At 41.6% G+C, this 21,397-nt stretch overlaps 1 protein-coding gene across 6 annotated transcripts in view; it reads right to left on the minus strand.

The window, feature by feature from the left end:
- SORCS1 (sortilin related VPS10 domain containing receptor 1) overlaps positions 1-21,397 on the minus strand; it is a 547,844-nt gene that overhangs the window by 360,464 nt on the left and 165,983 nt on the right. The gene's annotated exons all lie outside the window — the stretch shown is intronic.

The following is a 21,397-nucleotide window of genomic DNA, read 5'->3' on the forward strand; positions in this document are numbered from 1 at the left end:
CTAGTGGGCTTAAGGCTTTCAGGGAAGACTAGCAAAGCTGTCAAATGTGCACCCTGCAAGGGGCCAGTGAGCAGATGGTCAGGAAAGAGAAAGGTCAATGTTGTAGCTCCCAGCCCTAGTAGCTGTACCACACTGGGCAGGATGCTTAGCTTCTCTGAACCTCAGTATTCCCGACTATTAAAGAAATGGGGGCAGTAATGCTATTGCCTAGAAAGGGTTGCTGTGCGGAGTTAAATTAGGTAATACATGCTAATTATTCTTCAATTTGCATAGCGTTTTTAAATGTCAGTTCCTTCCCTTTCTTTTTCTTTGTAGGTTTGGCTTTATCGATGTCTCCTGATTCTCTACAATTTCTGGGAAAGCCACTGGATGCAATCCACGCTTCCACAGGGCTCAGCAAGAACATTCTAAAAGGAGCATATTTATGCTCTGTGGGGTCCTGAAGCTTACAGGATTTGGGGAACCCTCCATAAGGAGCAGAATATAAACTTATGAATTTAAACTTAGGGACGGGTCCCAGGAAGGGGCCTCTGCAGTTGAGGGATACTGACATTTCAGCTTCATTAGCATCACAGCAAACCCCCATCTGATTTGAGCCCAGTGCTGCTGTCCACATCACTCAGAGGAACCCCAACTACTTAGTTCTTTCTTTCACAATTCATTAACCATTTATTAAGAACCCAGGATTCCCCCCCCCACCGCCCCCCGATGCCCAGGAGAACATAAATACAGATGGGGCCTGCTGGTCTGTGATCCAGTTAGGACAGGACAAGCTCACCAAACAAAACCTAGGTTGAAAGACATCTGATCTACCCCTCCTCGGTCCCACTGACACTCAGCATGGCAACTGGAGAAGGCTGCTTCTCCAGGCATCTGCAGTTATGCCAAGGGTCCCCCGGGTACCTAGAGCTCATGAGCACCAGGACACTTGGGAAGATTCAACAGAGCAGTGAGTTCCAAACCAGGGATTTCCCAGCCCTCATTTATTCTTCTTACATAAGGACCAGAACTTATAGCTCTGATCCGTTTTCTGTTGAGATTTCCATTTCTCTCCTAATTCTCATAGCCTAGAACATTTGGCCCAGGCTTGCTGTTTCCAATTCAGCAGAAAAATGTTGACATCGACTTCCAGGATTTTCCCGGAAGACCAAGGGATCAGTTCTAGTCACAGTGAGCACAAAACATTCTAACCTTGAATTCCAAGGCAGCAAGCTGCCAAGGAATGCTGAATCCTTCCAAGTTCCACTCTGGTAGCACAGGGCTTGATTAAGGCACAAGCTTTAATGAGCAGATTCCCAACACTTCTTTCACAGCAAGCAGACTGGAACTCTACAACCTTAGGTTTGTTCCAAGTTCACAGGAAGGAAGAAATATGGTAACTCAAAGATGGGCAGAGATCTCAGGACCCATGCTCTAAGGCCACCCCTGTCCTAAACCACAGCACAGGCTTCCTTCAAGGAACTGTTCAAAACTTGCTTACTTTTTTTCTTAATTTTTTTATTTCTTGAGAGAGAACGAACACAAGCAGGGGAGGGGCAGAAAGAGAGGGAGAGAGTCCCAACCAAGTTCTGCACCATCAGTAAGGAGCCCGACCTGGGGCTCAAACCCACAAACCATGGGCCAAAACCAAGAGTCAGGAGATTAACCAACTGAGCCACCCAGGTGCCTCTCAAAACTTGCTTCTTTAGTAAAATGTGAGCATGTGTGAAACACTGGGCACCCTATGGGTACATCAGATGGTGCACCTATGGTGGGGGCATATGCTTAACAGGTCTGTGTGCCAATTAAGTTGCTCTAAGTGCTAAATTTCAATCACCACTATCCCAGGAACACTGATCAGTGGCAGCAGGGTGGCTGTTTGTTGGAAGACACAGAGTGATGTTGCCACTCTACCTTGGTATGATTTTACCTAAGAGGCCTACGAATCCTCCACCAAGAAAATGAGGGTGTGGACATAAAGCACTTGTGGGTAGTTGCTCTCTTGTTACAATACAGCAGGAAACTAAATAATAAAGTTCAGCTGGGCACAGGCTGCATCTCTCATCCATCTGACAAGGGAATTCAGAGAGGCCCCAGAGAAGGAAGCTTTTAACCCAGCAGGTAATGGTGCGGAGTCTGTCTGTCTCTCTCTCTCTCTCTCTCTCTCTCTCTCTCTCTCTCTCTCACACACACACACACACACACACACACAAAGAAACTGTTTAAACAATTCACAGGCAGGTGGGCAGGGAGGTAAAAATCTACTCCCTGACTCTCTTTGAGGGGCTAGTAAAACTAAAATGCCACTGATACACTCAGGCAGTTTATCAATACTGCACCAAAAGAGGTGTCTTTTCTGGCATTCCAAAGCGTATCTGCTTGAATCAATCTCATCTTTCTGTTCTCAGAATGAGAGCAAGAAAGAAGGGGGAACTGCTAACCTTTAGTTGTGTCTCCAACGGATTCTTTGTAATCTCTCTCTTCCTCTTTTTTCCCCAGTTCACAGTCTATGTGCATTATTTACCCCCATATTTACCCCATATTCCTGGATAGTGATCCGTCATTATGTTTAATCTGGTTTGTTGTGGGTTCTTTGTTTTTCTGTTCTGGTTAATTAGCAATACTATTTAATGTAATTAGTACCTGTTAAAGGGACCACAACTTAAACTGCCAGTATGAGATGAGAAAAAGGGGAAAATGCAATGGCCTGCCTCTTCTGGACCCATTGTCTAATACGTTTTGTGCATTTTACAAACGTTAAAAGAAAAAAAAAGATCAGTGAAGTTTTTTCATCAAGTGAACTGTTATAAGTACTTAAAATACATAAATAGTAATTTATTTTTATTCATTCAGTAAACAACTTTCCTGTATAGATTTAATTCTGAGCCTAACTGCACAGCTTTTAATTATAAATCCAATCAATGAGAGCAAGACTGTTTTGATGGATACACACACAAAATGGAATGCTCATCAGCATCGCATTTCTTTCTATATCTTTTTTTTATTATATAGTACCAAAATATCCCTGATTCCAAACAATAAGTGATGACCATATGGTAAAGGCTTTTTTTTAGGTTCCTCTTTAAATCTTAGGATACTTTCTTTTTTTAAATTTTTTTTAATGTTTATTTATTTTTGAGAGAGATAGAGACAGAGGGCGAGCAGGAGGAGGGGCAGAGGGAGAGGGAGACACAGAATCCGAAGCAGGCTCCAGGCTTCGAGCTGTCAGGACAGAGCCGGACACAGGGCTCGAACTCACAAACTGAGAAATCATGACCTGAGCCAAAGTCAGATGCCTAACCAACTGAGCCACCCAGGGGCCCCAGGATACTTTCTTTAAATGGCTATAATCCAACTGTCAGTGGCTTAACCACCTCTACCTACATTTTGCCAGGATCTCAGCACCCAGTTATTTCTGGGACTTTCCACAGTGGCACATTGAAGGATTCCCCAACCAGTCTAGGAGCCATCTGTCCTGTTCTGCTGTGGCTCCTTCCTGCCATATCCATTGCTTACAAAGCTACTGGGGGAAACTTCACGTTGTCCATATGTATGAAGAGCGTGTTGAAGCCAACCTTCCAAGTTGTTACATTAAATCCTTAGAAGGTTTAACCACAGTGGTGGTAGTGGATATCCCTGCAGTGTTCCTAACTGTAGGGGGCAAGTTCTCAGTTTTTCCCCATTGAGAATATTAGCTGTGGCTTTTCATATGTGGCCTTTATGATGTAGAGGCATGTTACTTCTATCCCTAGGTTCTTGAGCATTTTTATCAGGAAAGGATGCTGTATTTTGTCAAATGGTTTTTCTGCATCTACTGGAAAGATCCTATGGTTCTTATCCTTTCTTTTATTAATGTGGTGTATCACATTGATTGATTTGTGAATATTGAACCAGCTCTGCAGCCCAGGAATAAATCCCACTTGATCATGGCGAATAACTCTTTCAAAGTACTGTCGTGGGAGGGTGCCGGAAACAATGCCAGGGTCTGTGCAGGGACGAGTGAGGTTCTTTGAGGAAGTGATCATGGGCTTCCTCCCAGGACTGAGCTAAATTTATACTATTTGGTCTCACCAAACTACTCCCTCTTTTCCCACAGTCTTCAAAGAAAGCTCCTGCTGAATAATTCCACCAACTCAACAACTCCAGTTCTCACCCAACCCTCTGTACATAGGCGCCAATAAATCATCACATTAAAAAATGTGGTAATATACACATATACACAATGGAATATTATTAGGCCATTAAAAAGAAAATCCTGCCATTTCTGCCAACACGGATGAAACAGGAGGGCATTTTGCCAGGTGAAATAAGACAGTGGAAAATAGCGTATGGTATCACTTATATGCAGAATATAAAAGAAACAAACAAAAACTGATTTCATAGAGACAGAATAGAATGGCAGCTGTTAGGAGCTAGAAGGGAAGGGGAGATGGGGAGATCCAAGTCAAAGGTACAAACTTTCAGTTATAAGAAGTTCTGAGGCTCTGGGGGCACCTGGGTGGCTCAGTGGGTTAAGCATCCAACTCTGGTTCAGGTCACGATATCACAGTTTGTGAGTTCAATCCCCACATCGGGCTCTGTGCTGACAGCTGAGAGCCTGCTTTGGATTATCTGTCTCCCTCTCTCTTTGCCCCTCATCTGTGCTTTATCTCTCAAAAATAAATAAAACATTTTTTTTAAAAAGAAGTTCTGAGTCTCTAATGTACAGCAGGCTGACTATAATTAATTATACAATATAGTATATTTGAAAGTTACTGAGAGTAGATCTTAGACATTCTCACCGAGAGAGAGAGAGAGAGAGAGAGAGAGGGAGAGAGAGAGAGAGAGAGTTAACTATGCAAGGTGATGGATATGTTAATCATCTCTATCTTAGCAACCATTACACAATGCATATGTATATCAAAGCATCATCACACTGTGTACTTTAAATATATACAAATTATATTTGTCAATTATTCCTCAATAAAGATGGTCGCGGGGGGTGAACAACCATCACAATGGACCCGGGGGGGGGGGAGGCAGGAAAAGGCCAATATGCCCCTCCCCTCATCTAACCCCAACTTCCCTCTGCACTGGGTTATGAAACAGGAACATTCATAGAGATAGACACACTAGTATGTGGATGGCTATTAACAGTGTTCTGGTGTAAAACAGCAAAACCCAGGAAAAAATATTCTGCTGCAGCAAAACGTCAGGGCAAGTCTTATTTCCAGGTGTGTGTTCGGCTGTCTTAATATGGAAGCACCCTAGATTTACACATTGGCAGCCTCCAGTATGCCAAGTAGTTGGCCAGATGACACCTTTGAATGTGACGGCATGGTTTGTTTTATTTTTTAATTAACTGAAAAACATCATTTAGAAATGAAAACCCACACGTTTAAGGACCCCCCCTAAAATTCCTTCCTGGTAACCTGATTCTACACAATATATTTGTGAAAACAACTGTATTAATTCCTAGACCAACGTTTATTCCACACTTCTCAAGTAGAAGGATAGGAATTCTCCATTTCTTTTCCTAAGGAAGAAACACAGTGTACTGACCCTTTCCCTTGCTAACTTAAAACAGTGTATCCCAGAAGAAGGCAGATGGAAGGTTAGGGCATCAATGAATCTCCCATTCCCCCTACTCCCTAAGAAGAATGTAAACATTCCCCCTGTAAGTGGTCTCTTCTAATTCTTTAGCTAAGGAGCAGACTAGAAATTGCTTGATAGAGGGCTGCTGAGAATCTTTTGAAGGAGGAGCTGGTCTAACAAGCTTACTATTCTTCTTAAACAATGAATTTTGGCCAGGTAACTGTGGGAGAACTTATGGACATTTAGGGAGAGGTGAGTTCTATCAGAACCCTTGGCCTGGCCACCGCCCTTTACCTCAACTCGTCTTCATCTCTGGCAAATCCTAGAAAAGCAACACATGTCCCTCGTTTTTCAATTATGAATGATTTGCATTCCTTTTTTTCTTTTTTCCTTTTTCTGTGTCCAATTGCAGAAGTGGATTCTAATCCCAGGGAAAACAAAAGGGTGGCCTTGGCCTCCTTGACAGTGAGCTGTTTGGGCATTAAGATCCTAGTCTCTTTCATTCCTGAAGGTCTACAGTTCCAGTTCCAGAATAATGTAGATGGTGACACAGGTCCTGGTCTATAAAACAAGGCATTTTCTTTTGTATTTCTCTCTGTTACTGGTGCTTCAGGGCTGGCCTGGGCAGGTGTTTCTGTCATTGTAACACATGGGGAGGTTCCATAGAACTCAACCATGCTACTGTTCATAATTCTACCTACCTGGGCTGGGCCACAGTCCTGCTTGGGTGCACAACGGCAAAGCCACACTGAAGATGCCGGCAGGTTGGTTCAGGGATGAAAGCTGACTACCTCCGTCCTTTCTCCACCAGCTTCCAGCATGCCCTGGTGTTTCCTCACCTGGTGTTTGCTCTATCTCAGATGGCCACCTCTCCTTGTTACAGCTGCTTGCCAGGGACCATTTGGTTGGATATTTTTAAATATGTGGATAGAAGTGATATGGAGACAAAAAAATTGTAAGGTCTGAGGAGATCTGGAGCAATCTTTCAGGGGACTGAATAACTGGATAAAATATAAAGAGGGGTGTTCAAGAGCCAGAAATCTGTTTTCTTTTGGGTTGTTTTCTTTACATTCCAGTTTTAGGGAAAAAAAGTAAACTTACAGCAGTTTTCCTAAAAATATGCATATTCCAGATTGTGTCTTTTGCTCAGAAAGCATTTATTCAACTTTCTAACTTAAACAGAAGTTCTAATTCTTTTGAGTAGCTATGAATTCTTTAAGAATCTGATCTAATAAAATCTATGAGCATTAAACAATGAATATAACTTTAATGATATCACTGATCTCCTGAATCCTAGGGGGGTCATGAATGCAAGGATAAGAGCCTTTTATAATTCCCAGAAAATGAGAGCTTTCTTCAGAAGAAAGAACTTTTGGCTTTAAAATTCTACACATTTAATTCAATAAACATTTATTAAGCCATCTTAAGAGGCAAGGATAATATATATATATATACACATATATATACATACATATATATATATATATATATATATATATATGTGTATATATATATATATGTGCTGTGAGGACACAAAGGAGAATGAGACTCAGGACCCGTCCCTGGAAGCTCACAGTCAAGTAGAGAGGCAGAGTTGTACACAGATGGTCACACTAAGGTCACTAAGGTCACACTAAGTTGTACACAGATGGTCACACGCAAGAGAAAAGTGTTTAAATCTCTGAGAGAGGAAGAAAGAAAAGTATAATCGGGTATAGACTCTTACAAAAGAAGACAGTCAAGACAAATCCCAGATGATGTGTATGATTCTGTTGGAGACGAAAGGCTACAGAGCTGGTATTCTAAGGGAAGGGAGCGAGAAGATAGAGGTCCTGAGGTGTGAAAGCTCACAGAGGAGTCAGCAGAGAGCAAGTCCTTGAGTTTAGCTAAGGCTTAAATTAGGGGTAAGGACTCACAGAATATCAGAATAGACACATACATCTGGCTATTCTGTGGAGGCCTTAATTATAGGCTGACACTATGCTCTCCCGAAAACAAATAAATGAGCAAACAAACACTTTGGAATCAGAAGACCAGACTTTGAGTCTTGGTTTAGCCACCATATCTGTTAGCATGTCTCTGGCAGCAAGCAACAGAATAGTAAAAATAACTCAAATAATAAGGGATATATTGTCTCATATAACAAGACGTCCACAGTTTACGCAGTTCCGGGACTACTGTAGTCTCACAATGCCGTCAAGCAGCCACACGATACATGTATGTATTTCCTCTCTGATGGAGTCAATACTTAGTGCCGGGGGCCCTCACTCACACGGCGGCCATAACACTTCTTTGCAGCATATGCAGACCCAGTCACACTCAGTGAAGTAAAGAAGGACCTCTAGTGTATATCTGCTTTTGTTTTGTTTGGTTTGGTTTGGGTTTGAGCTTATAAAGGAAACTCTTTCCCAAAGCCCTCGGAGCAAAATCTCTGCCGTCTCAATGACCAGGGATTCAGCCATGTGCCCACATCATGGCTTCAATGAAAGTGGAGAAAACAAGGAGGATAGAGGTCTGGGGATACACTTGCTGTTTTCTATGGTAAGAGATGGGCCCTGCCAGTAACAGAAAAGTGGGTAGAGGCTGCTGAGCAGTATCTGTCACTGTGTGACCTCAAAGAACAACTAGCAGTGTCTGTCACTGTGTGACCTCAAAGAAGTCACTTAAATATTGAACAGACTCATTAAAAACAAACATTAAAAAAAAGAGATAATGTTATCTCTCCTTAGTCTCTTAGAGATGGGAGAAACAAACAATAGAAGTGGACAAATTCTGTGAAAATGTTAAAGTACTCCGCAAATTTAAGTAGTTGCTATTATTAATAACATCTAACATTTACTGGATGCATAGGCCATGTGCCAAATTTAAATATTAAGGGCATTTCAAGTAATTCTCTCTCTCTTTCTCTCTCTTTCTGTCTCTCTCTCTCTCTTTTCTGATGAGGAAATTGAGGCACAAAGAGGCTAAGTGATTTAAATTATTTAGCTGGTAAGTGGTGGACAAGTTTAACTCACATTATACATAGACTCTTATCGGTGCTTCATTACCCTCATGGTATGTTATCCTAATTAAGTGTTCTGGTAACTAAAGGCAAGACAGAACTGGGTCCTCACTTTGTGTCCAATTCAAAAGTATTGGAGACCTATTGTCCTTCAGACGTGTTACTGGACACAGACCACTCCTTTACTCTTCCTTCTTCCAGACATCCCTGGAATATTTTTTTTTTTTCCTCACTGAGACAAACTTGAGTTTTAATTCCTCACTGACTTTACATCAATGGCATTTCCATTTGCTGTTTTTAATTTATTTTTTAAAACTTTTGAACCTTGGTGAAATTCATTGTTAGGAGATGATCCTTCTACTTCAATCACAGAACTTGGCAGCCTCCAGATGAGGGTTCCGGACAATGAATGCATGCACATCTAAGTGAAGATTTCAACAGAATAGCTTATGGTATCTTCATTTTCAGAAGAGTTAAGTGAATGTGGAATTGAGCTCCATTTGAGTCATCAAAGGGAGGAGAAATCAATAATAGCTAAATCAGAGTAAAAGACCTCAGAAGGGAGTTGAAAGATTAGTATAATGGTGCACACAACCACCATTCACAGGAATTTTAAGTCATCAGATGGAGGTAATCCAGAACATACAAACTCAGTGTGAAAAGAAAACCAGTAGAAAGGGTGGGATGAATTTGGGGTGTGGGGCCAGCCAGAAAGCAATCAGTAGATTTTTGCCCCTGGAGAGTCCTTAATCTCAAATGGTCTTCATGTTTTCTAAGAGCCCACACCTAATTTAATGTAATGCTTATTTATGTAATATCCTCTGAATGACACTGAAATGGTGTGAGTTAGATGGCTACTGCACCTCTCCTGGGGAGCTTACAAGACCAGACAGCCAACAGTGCTGCAGACACAGGGATAGACAGATAACTGACTCTGTGCCGGGAGACACAGAGCAAGGTAGAATGTTTTTAAGTAAAATTTGCTATATTCTCCCTCTGAGTCTGTTCCCATCTAGAGGTCATTTGCAGCTAAGATGTGCGGCCACTGATGGCACATGAGCTGGGGAGCATTGTCCCAGGAGTTTCCACGTGAGGAAAACTGCAGCTCTCACTCAAGGCAACTCACATCTCTCCCCACTCTGTGTGCTGAAAGTCAAGTTCTCTCCTGGTAGTGACTAACAAAGAAATGCATGTAATAAAAGGCTATTATACTCTATTCCTAGAGCTAGGTCATTATATTTAGCAAACAAATCCAGTGGACTTAAGTTGTTCTTTGAAGCAAATCTTGAAAATAGGACTTCTTCTCTATTCTCCAAGGTGACGGATACTATCAACTCCAAAAAAAGGAAAACAACAATAACAACAACAACAACTCTCTCCAAAATCTGTTAATCTCACAATGCTCACAATTCAGTCCTACATACCCTTGCCTCTTTCTCTTACCCCTCCTCTTCCTTTTTTAAATAAAAAATAGGCTTTGGGCACCTGGGTGGCTTAGTCTGTTGAGCATCCAACTCTGGATTTTGGCTCAGGTCATGATCCCAGGGTCATGGGGTTGTGGGGTTGTGGGATCAAGCTCTGTGTCAGGCTCTACATTGAGTGTGGAACCTGCTTAATATTCTCTCTCTCTGTCTTCCCCTCTCCCCTCACTTTCTCTCTGTCTCTTTAAAAAAAAAAAGAGGATAATTCCCAAAGCATATATCCATATCTAGTGGATAATGTTAACCATTTCATAGTCTCCTCCCTCTATTTAAATTATTCTGCTCTAAATTATACTCTATTTTAGTCATCTGCATTAACACCAGGGGAACTAGAGAAATACTAAATTAAATGATCTTCTTTTTTTTTTTCCCCTAGAAAAAAGCATGATACCAGTACCAGTGTAATCCTCCAAGAGTACCAAGATAAAGTGTACAATATATGAGAAAATGCATATTCAAGCCAAGCCCTCTTTATATAGGGAGAGTAAAATAGAAAAATTAAACAGACCTGGAAAGACCCACAGGCAGAGCTTCAAGACATGAACATAAATGGGGCTAGGGAATGGGGGAACAGAAGCAGGGAATTCAGTGGATAGTTTGGAGAGACACAGTTCCAGGAAAACACATAGGATAAGCCATGCAAGCCAAATGCTTCTTAAAGAAACAAACTATTTACCATGATCTCCTCATTCCCCTCCATTATTTTTAGAAAGGAATGAAGAGACCATCCTCCTTTGACTTAATCCCTATTTGAATTACATCATTTGGCACAAATAAGGAGTTATAAAACAGTAAGAAGACATTTCTTTCAGCATCTTCTTTCTAGAAATCTAGAAAAGAAAGAGAGGAAAACCCTATGTTTCAGTAAAAGGGGAAAAAACCCTAGTTTGTCAGGAGAGAGAGAAGGGAGGTGAGGAATGGAGAACTTCCCTTTTAACATCCCTGATACACTGATCTGAGGAATACAAACCTCCAAGCTCTCAAATCATTCTCTGTTTGAATTAGAGACACTATATAAATATTAAACTCTTTCTATGTGAGAACCCACACACGAGATGAACACACCATTAAGCAGCAAACTGTGTGTTAATGATGAGGGGCCCTTCTGTTCTTATGCTTCCTGATATTAAGCTTCAATACAAAGAAATGACCCAAGTCATTCCTTTTCCACTTTTGCACCTTGGTTTTTATGTTGTTATTCATGGGTCTGAAGAGGTTAACTCAATTTTTTAAAATATTATTTTTCAAGGTTAACATAACATACTAACAGGAAGCTAATAAATAGAGACATGCATCTTATGGTGATCCAAGTGTCAGAAGAGGAACCTCAAGAAAAATGAAATTAAAAAATGAGAATACAGGCTGTATTTTTTTTTTCATTTTCTCTTCTCCTTTACCATTCAGTGAAACTAACAAAAGCAATAAGAACAAAAAATCAGAGATAGTTAACACGGTAAGTTCAAATATTTTCCTTTACCATGGGGAAGTCTTAAGGTGAACCAGGGAGGAAGAGAAACATTTTACTGTCTTTTATAAAATAAATAAATAATCAATAACAACTGACCTTTATTAATAGATCTTTTGTTTGCCTTGTCTGAGTGCTAAGGTGTCATGGGACACAATTTGCCTGAGAGGAAATTCAAAACTTAAAAAAGCTGGCTTGAAAGTGAAATTTAAATAGCATCTGGAAATCCCAAGTAAAACTTATTAATAAGTAATAAAGTGTTCTGTTGGAAGACAAAAAAACCTATGGAAGTTAAGTGATTCTCATGCATTTCTTATAATTTAATCACAGAACCAAAATGCTTCCATAGGATTCCAGTTCTAATCCTCTCCAGTGGCATCTGGATGACTAAATATTTAGCATTTTGTCACTCTTTTAAAGGAAACTGATGACAAAATTAGGAAGGACTGCAAAGATCATGTAACTCTAACCACCTTGTCTGACAAATGGTGGAGGTTATACTTTTAGAAGAATCTGTTCTTAATCAGGAGCTTCTCAGAGTCAGGAATAATCTTAGCATGCCATATGCTGACTCGGTTATAGGAGCAGGAGCTCCTATGAACAGAAGGACTGGAGGGGGCTAGTTCTGACATGGGGGAGAGTTACAAGAAGTCAACTGAGGGAGGCATCTGGGTGGCTCAGTAGGTTAAGCGTCCAGCTTCGGCCCAGATCATGATCTCACATTCATGAGTCCGAACCCCGCATCAGGCTCTGTGCTGACAGCTCACAGCCTGGAGCCTGCTTCAGATTCTGTGTCTACCTCTCTCTCTCTGCCCCTCCTCTGCTCATTCTCTCTCTCTTTCTCTCTGCGCCTTCCTCCCTCCCTCTCTCTCTCTCAAAAAATAAACATTAAAAAGAAAAAGAAAAGTCAACTGAGGAATGTGACCAGTAGGATCAGGCCTAGACACGGTTTTGTGGGGATGACAGTCCTACAACTTGAGGGCCTCTCTTCAAAAAACAGAATACAAAATTATGAATAAAACAAGATTTAACAGACAGCACTTATTAGAATGACAAATTAGATCCCAGAAAATTGCCAGTGCCTTAAAAATCTGCACATTTTTTTTTCTGAGAAACCTTTAGGCAATTTTGGCAGAAATGAGAAAAGAGAACTGTTTTCTGATTGCGCCCTAGCTTTCCCTCCGTGCCTGAAACAATCGAAGCTTCCCCCCCAAACACCCAGCCTGCGAAGGAGCCCATGCCTGTGAAGACTCTCATTCTTGACCTTCATTGGCTTCACTTATTGGCCACCTTCGCATGGGATTCCACATGAGATGCTCATTAGATCTTTTTGAAGCACTATCGTTTCAGCGGTCCTGGGCTGTGAACCCGGACACGTGGACGTAAGCCTGAACTGTGACACTGAGTGAGGGCTTCAGTCTCCTCCATGCCTACACTACCCATTTGTAAGGTCTCTTCCCATTGTAATCCCATCCACTGTCGAGTACCTTCATCTACGCTATTGATGCTGCCAGGCTTAGTAAATGCTACTGCCGTTGCTCAAGCTAGAGCTCTGAGCCTGCCTTCACTCCATCCCCCTGTTTTCTCCCCAAACCTCATCAGTCACTAAGCCCTAACCGCCTCTATCGTTAACCCCCCCTCACTGCTCTGGCCTGCTCCCGTGCCTCTAACAATGCCGCCACCCTCTCACCTCGCTTCCCTCAAGCCACCCTCTGCCCTACTACCACTGTAACCTTATTTTTTTTTAAAGAGCAATGGCGTTTTTTCCCCACTTTCTGGAATATCTGTGTGGCCTCCCATTGATCTTAAAGTTTAAATTTCATCAAGTGGAACATGGCTCCTACACGCGCATTCCAGTCACTACGCTTCCAATGGTCCTTTATGCTCACAACTGCATGTGGACCCAGACGTAATGTTCTCCTGCCTGACCTAAAGAACTTCAATATTTGTTAGTGGTCTGACTGACTGACTGTAGTTATATTGGTAATGGACTTTTCCAGGCATAAACAACACGTTCCAGTTACGTGAGCAATTATTGTAGCAAGCATCTAGAAAAGCAGGATAAAAAAAAAAAAAAAAAATCTGAGTAACTGTAACACAAGGGCAATGCTATTTCCTGAAATTGTTATCTTATGGATGACATTCCAAACACTGGATTTCCTCTTGAAAGTTTAGGCTGATTAAAGGATTAAATGCTACAGATAATTCAATGTTGTGTATCTCTTTTGGGAGGGCCGGGTAGTTATAAAATATGCCTAGGAAGCAATCCAAAGGTTTACTGATTTTTTTCTGTGCTATCATTCAAAAGTGTAAGCTTTCATGCAAGATACCCAAAAGCTGGCCAGGAACTGAAGAGATCTACTTCCCCTTGTGTGAATTTCTTCTATCTAGAAATGGGGAGCCCTGTATAAGTACAAGAACATCAGGGTGCGTAGTTGGAATCAGAATCTGAATTCCAGGTTTTTCAACTATTTCCTAAAGGGCACTCAAAACTGCATCCTCTGTACAATGGGACAAAGCCAAATCAAGTATGGTGGCAGGTTGGAGACCTAAAGTTAGAAGATGAGAGGGCTGGATTCTGGTTACAGAGCCAATTTTAATTCCTTGTATGAGCTTAGTCAAGTGAACTCTTCCTCCCTCCCTTTTCCTATTGAATAAGATTAATAAAATTAGAATTCCATTTCTAACTGGATTGTTATCACCAGTTTACTTTAGGGAGTACTTTAAACAAATTGTCATTGTGCTAAGCATTTTAAATAATATAATCTATATACATTCTTAACTATCCTATAAAGCCAATGCTTGCGTTTGTTTATTTGTTTGTTTGCCATTTTCAGATGGCAGAATTTAAGGAATTTGCCCAACATCAGCTAGAACATAAGTGGGAAGCTGGTATCTGAACTCAAATAAACTTAGACCAGAGCTCAGGTGCTTAACCACCATGCTGCATGGCCTCTTTGGAGAGGGAAAGACAAGAGATTCTGAAAGTTTCAAAGAGTATACTTCTTGCTTTTAATCAGCCTGATGCTAAGCTCTGTCTGTCTACCTGTCTGTCTGTCTGTCTATCTATCTATCTATCTATCTATCTATCTATCTATCTATCATCTATTCAATTGTTTTTCTAGGTCTACCACAATTCATAATTGTTCTTCTAAGTGCTACTGAGGATACAAACAGAGAAAACAAATACCTCCCCTCACTGCACATAACAGCTAAGGGGAGACTCACAGAGCTGAGTGCTGTAGATACTAAGTACTGTGGGAACAAAGAGAAAGGAGCAATCCCTAGCTGGATACAAATGGGATCTTTTCAAGTTCTTACAAGCCGGGTGCTTTACACACAGTATGTCATTTAATTCATTTTACAATGCTGGAGGGTAGTATTTGTTATTCTTACACATGAGATGGGATGGCCTGGGGCTTGGGTCACACATATGTAAGCTTAGATCTTCTTGGCTTCTGATCTGGAGCAAAGGCTTGAAGGATGGGATGAGTTCGTTTTTCTACCGTCCTGAGCTGAGGGATCAATCTTTGCGTCTCTCTTGCTGAGACCCCTGTGGACGCCACAGGCCAGAGAGCCACAACTTTCCTCATCCCCCGGCAGGTATAAAACATGGAAGGGTCATGTTCAGAAAAGAGGAGAGAAACTTCTCAAGAATCTACAACAAGACTGTCTATATCCCCCTCTGCTAATGAAGAATCCTGAAAGTCACTCAAATGACCCCACTGCAAACACAAGAAACAAGGCTTCAGTAAAGAAAGATAAGACTAGAAAAAAAAAATAAAAAAGGTATCTCTATTCCATGTGGGAAATCAGTTGCAAAAATGTGTAAGTATGTCACTGCTGCTCCTCTCAATTTTAATCCTTTAATCCTATATCAAGACACTCGTGAAATATAGAAACCCCACACCCTGTCTGCCCTAGGAAATGCAAATCTCCTAGGAAAGAATCAGTGTCTGGCCCTGTGACAGGGAATGGGCCACAGTGAACGGCCCTGTGTGGAGAAAAGGAGGCGTGCTGTTCACAGAGCTGAACAGGAGGGTGAGGGCCTCTCTGGGTCCAGTCATGGGGGAAGGGGAAGCCCATCTACCAGAACTCACTGCCTGGCTGCTGCAGGGGGGCTAGAAGAAAAAAAAAAAAAAGCAAAAAAGCATTTTCTTGAAAATGGAACCTCTTCTTTAGATTTCCTATTTTTTTTTTCCTTTAAACTGTCCAAGATTAATGTGGCAAAAATAAAATGCCCCACAGGCTGCTTATTTTGACGCTTACTACAGCACATAAAAGTGAAGAATTAGCATGGAATGAATAATTTATTTAGTGCTTTACTGTTGTTTTAAACAAATCACTTCCATGAAAGCAATGTGTATTCAAGCAATAAATCACTGTTTAGCACTCTGTCGTGAGGAAAAGATACCACTTGGCAGAATTATTGAATGGCAGTGCCTGGCGGGGAGGCAAGCGCAATAAAGATAAAGGTGATGTCCTTGCATTTTGCTTGGGATTTCATTTGGATCTGAAGGGGGCTGTGTTTGAGTGAGATTCAGTAAGGAGACCCTTCCCTTTATTCGCAAGATTTAAATGAGCACCTACTTCTGCTAATGTATCTGATGCCATGACTAGGAGGGTGTCACTTATTATTACGTCAGAGCTATTACTATCTTTTTCATGCAACAACTGTGGGCCAAGAACAGAACTTAAGAGTCTGGCATACACTATTGATATAAAAAGCAATGAGTTCTATGCCCTTGAGTTGATCACTATTTGAGGGGTGGGGGCTTCAGACCCCTTTATAAGTACGGTGTGATAAGCATTAAGATAGGGGTGCATACAAAACCCTCTGAGGATTTGCCTGGTAGGATGATGGGAATCTGAACACTCTTCTCAGAGGCGGTTACACTGTATCCAAAGCTTGTCCAGCGAAGGGGGCTGCAAATCACGTGGGACCAGAGGAGTGTAAGCCTGATGTGCACATGCCCTCTGGATGGAGAGGGTGTGTTTGGATGTGGTAGGGCTCAGGGAGGGAGGAGAAGGAAATGAGAGAAGGGAGGAGTGACAAAAGCTTATGGAAGGATCAGCAGGGATGCAGGATGACCACGGACCCTTGGGAGATGCTGTGCCTCCAAGACAAGTTGGCCTCAAAGACCTGAATCTGAAACCAGGGTTAGTAGTGAGGCAAGACTACTGAGGCTGTTCTTTACCGGTCTTACTAATTACCAAGTTTGTCTGCACTGGAACCACAGCAAAGGAAACTGGTTCGGGTCACAGGAGTGACTCCAGTTTGGGGTGTCTGGGTGGCTCCATTCGGGTGAGCGTCCGGCTCTTGATTTTGGCTCAGGTCACAATCTCGTGGTTTGTGCGATTGAGCCCCACATCGGGCACAGGGACCTTTTGGGATTCTCCCTCTCTCCCTTTCTCTCTGGTCCTCCCCCACTCACACAAGTACTTTCTCTCTCAAAATAAATAAATAAACTTAAAAAAAAAAAAGAATGACTCTGGTTCTCAGTCAAATCGGAAAGTGGAACTGCCCTATCGCCCCAACTTTATGAAGTTCTCAGAATGAAATCATAACTGTAGTTTGGGTTGAGGAAAGAAGCAAAACAGTTCCCACAGGGCTAAACTAGCTCGGATTACAAATTTTTGAAATGTCTTTTCTTTGAGAAAAAAAAAAATCAACGTCACGAACATAATGACCTGAGGTCTGACATTTAAAGCTGAGACGCCTACAGCCCTGCATTATTTCTTGCAACTGGTGACAATGAGTACAAGCTGATAATTCCTGTCACTCACGGTGCAGAGGGCTGAGGGCTCACTGTTTACACACCCAGAGGGAGAGCAGAAGCCTTCCATCCCATGAACTTCATCTCATTTCCCTCTGGCTTAAATAGTAATAATTAATAACATGTCACCCTCAAAGAATTTAGAAAACCAATATTCCCCAGCCCGGACGTGAGTGGTTCAAGAAAGAATAAATTTTTGGCCTCTTTTAGGTAGCTTCGATTTTGTCAAAAATTTGCTGAAAGCTGAAAACAACACTTCTGGCCACTGGGGTGAAGAAGACAGGCACAGAGAAATGTCATGAATTTGATGCTTCTTGTCAACTTAATGATATTTGCCTCCCCCCTTTTTTTAACTATCTTGGTGTCAGCATTTTATCAAGCTCAGACAAAACTCAAAATGTTGTTGGCTACCAGCCAACACAAAAATGTTTCACCGTCAGGAAGAAACTAATCAATGAACAACTCTCTATTGAATGTTCACTGTGTTCAAGGCAGAGCCAGTAGACCCTATGGGGGACAAAGGGGTATAAAATGTAATTTCCACCACCCAGGAATTTATGATCTAGGCAGAATCTGATTATCAGTCTCGTATTTAGAAACACTCAAGGTCTGCCTGCCCCAACAGGATTAAATTAATCCCCTCTTCTTCCACAGGACATCGAAGGTCCATTCTATATAGCACCCGCTCTCTTTCCAGTTTTATCTGGTGCCACTTCTCCTTGTCACCCTGCCTTCCTGGCCTCCCTGCTATTCTTTGAACCACCATGGATTTTCAGGCTTCTGGGGCTTTCTCAGTTTCCAGTACCCAGCTCAGATGCCGTCTCCTCCGTGAAGCCATCCCAGGCTCTCTGTGTAGCTTCACCTGCGATTCTTTAGCGTAGCGTGTTTCTACTATGGCTGAGGCACACCACTGTCATTGCTTTTTACCTGTCTCTTCCATCAGGTTGTCATCTAGTTGTTGAATTTTTAAGTATAATTTCTTGTGCTAAGATGGAATAGGACATAAAAGAACCCCTGGTAGGTGGACAATGAATAATTACACAATGTGCAGACGCGTCTGGGTAAAAATGTGAGTCAATTTACAACGAATGAAATTATTTATACGTGCAAGCCAACTGCCATCCCTGATGCGCGGTAGATTCTCAATAACAATTAGCTGGGTTAGAACTAAGTGCCCGTTGAATACCACAGTTCGAAGAATGATGGGACGCAAATTATGCCGCTGGCAGCACCTTCTCAAAAGTTCAGAGTTCGGGTGAGCACGGCATATTTGTGGTTCATCATTTAAACCAGCCTGATCACAGATTACAGTGATGCTTGAAAAAGATGGTTGTAAAGACACACTAAGGTAATTTTTGGGTGGTCTCTAATGCTAGGTTGAGAAATCTCTAGAACTCTTCTTGTGTGTGTACATGGTGAAATATGGAGCACAATTTAAGATTCTGAGCCCAGAGGTGACGCACGCAACACTGAAGGTGCAAAGATGTATTTTAAATCTGACACCTATGTAAGCAATGGATTAGCAGGTACTATCAAACTTTTTCCTAAAGAACATGATAGTAAATATTTTAGGCTTGCGAACCACAACATGTGTGTCACAACTACTCAATTCCACAGCTGTATCATGGAAGCAAACCATAGACAATTTGTCTACAAAAGAGTGTGGCTGTGTTCCAAAACCATTTTACAAAACCAGGTGATGAGCCATATTTGGCCCTAAGACTTTAGTTTGCTAAACCCTGGATTAGAGCAGTAAGTGTCTGAAAGTTAAGGAGACATTTAAGAGTTTATTTAAACGTGCTGGTGCAAAAATTTGGAGGCTTGTACCAGGGTGCTAGGAATAAAAATGGAAAGAAGAGAACAAAAGGAAGAGAGATTACGGGGTGCTGGGGGGCAGGGGGGAGTCCCTGGATGTTGTAGGAAAAAGAACAAGGAATAATCTAAGGGGGTTACTCTTTAAAGTTTTGAAAAAAAGAGGACTAGAGACATCTTTGACAGGACAGGGTCTACTATGTTAAGCATCTGGGAGAAGCTCTCCTAAAAAGTTTGGAAGACAGCAATTTGAAAAGACGCACATATAGAAACTAGAGGCTTGGGATAATCAAAGAAATATACAGAATTTTTACGCTGGGAGGCACCTAGAGATGACTTAGTCCTAATTTGCCATTTTATAATGTAGCAGGGGAGGCAGTGTTTAAGTCGTAGATCATTACACAGATGATGGTCAAACCACAGCAGCCCCAAATCATGGTTTGTTTGCCCTACACAATACTGGCCATCAGCCAGATTTAAAAACAAAGTGGATCAAATTGCCAGCATTTAAAAACCAGGAATTTATACACAGAATTGGAATTCTCACTTCTCTTTGAAAAATATCAGAAAAACTAGCAGTATCAGGTTCATATCCCCACAAAGCATAAGTAGCCAGCAGGATACAGCAGTTGACTCCCCCTTACGAAACATGGGCTCGCCTTTCACTGGAGCAAACTTGCTATTACTCACCGACACCACTCACGTGGTGCTAGCATTCATGTGAGTTTGTGAGCTCTGATATCGACGTCTGAGTTTTGGAACTGCCAGGATGGTGCCCTGCTTCTCCCACTTTCTCATGGGAGGTGACCTAACTTCTGTCCGCTCCAATTTCTTCATCAGGGAAGTGTGGAATAATTTCAGCTCCTCAGAGGATCTCAGAGGATTATTATGAGGATTAACTGAAATATTCTATGTTAAGCACTGACACACAGTAGACCATCAAGCGTTAAATAATTGTGTTTGAAATCATGAGGGGAAATTGAAGCCCAGAGAAGTCACGTGAATTGTCCAAGTCGACGCTCAGGTGGTGACAGAACCAGTGACAAAACTCATTTCTCATGACTTCAGGGCTACTTCCAATATTCTGAGGATATTCTACCACAAATACAATTGGGATGTTTGAAAAACCTAACAAAGGTGTTCCCTGAATCAAGAGGAAAAAGTACAAAGAACAAGTCCGATACGATGATGGGTCAATATGATGAACCATGTCCGTGGGTAATATCCAAATGCAATATATCAGAACAAACATATACTACTTGTGTGTCTGTGACTTACTTTTTCCCCCCCAAAGCCACATAAAAAAAAAGTCTCAACGTTTATTCTACCATTTGTGACAGAGTAAAAACCAACCCACATCTCATATCCAAGTTTTAGCTGCATTCTATCCTTAAGAACAGCTGTTGGTGGAAGGACCGGTGGAAATACCCTGGAGCTACTTTGTCCTGCTTATGAATTCTAAGTCCCTGTCTGTTTCAAAAGTGGAGGAGAAAAAGTGCTAAGTCAACCAACTTCGGCTAATTAGTTCTTTCTATTTGGTGACTGTAAATCAATGACAAGCAAACTTCTAATACCTTCACCCTGGCTGAGAAGTTTGCTGCCACTCACCATCCATCACTTCTGCCTGTAAGTGGCCTTGCTGAGCTCTTTCTAAATAGCATCCAGTTCTCCGGTTATACGCATCCCCTCTTTTCTGCAGTCTACGAGAAAATGTGCTGGTGGCAGCTGTTTGTAATAAGCCGAAGGCTTTGTGAGACCAGTTGTAACGCAAAGGTCATATTTTCTACACAGTTTATAGATTGCAATTTGTAAGGTTATAATGTCATACGCTGTCAATAATTCAAGGTGGAGAATTATAACTGTTAATAGGTCATCAATTTTTCATTCTTCTCCTTCAATGCTCATTCTCTTGAGAGATTTAATTTATTTCATTGAAACATGATCCCTTGAACTTTGAACTAAAGGCTTCCTTTGTTTATTAGAAAAAAAACAGGGTAGAACATGGTAAATAATTCCTTAAGTTTCAAGGGATTCGAACCAATCAAAAGATCACAGCTCAGATAGCAGAGATTCATCAAGTCTATTTTGCAGGAACCCACTGGTCCAGAAGATGTTATTTATGTTGTCAGTATACAAGAGGTTTAACCCCCATCCTTTCCCTACCAACCAAAAAATAAAATAAAATGCGAGCCAAATGTTGCCAAAATGCACCAACTACTAGAAGCTAAAGGAGTTTCAACCTGTTTGCAAGAATGCGTTTGTTGTAACTGTGGCCTGCCAGGAGTCTGTCCAAATGCTTCAGTGGGGG

Source organism: Leopardus geoffroyi, chromosome D2 (assembly GCF_018350155.1).
Source record: "Leopardus geoffroyi isolate Oge1 chromosome D2, O.geoffroyi_Oge1_pat1.0, whole genome shotgun sequence".
NCBI lineage: Eukaryota > Metazoa > Chordata > Mammalia > Carnivora > Felidae > Leopardus > Leopardus geoffroyi.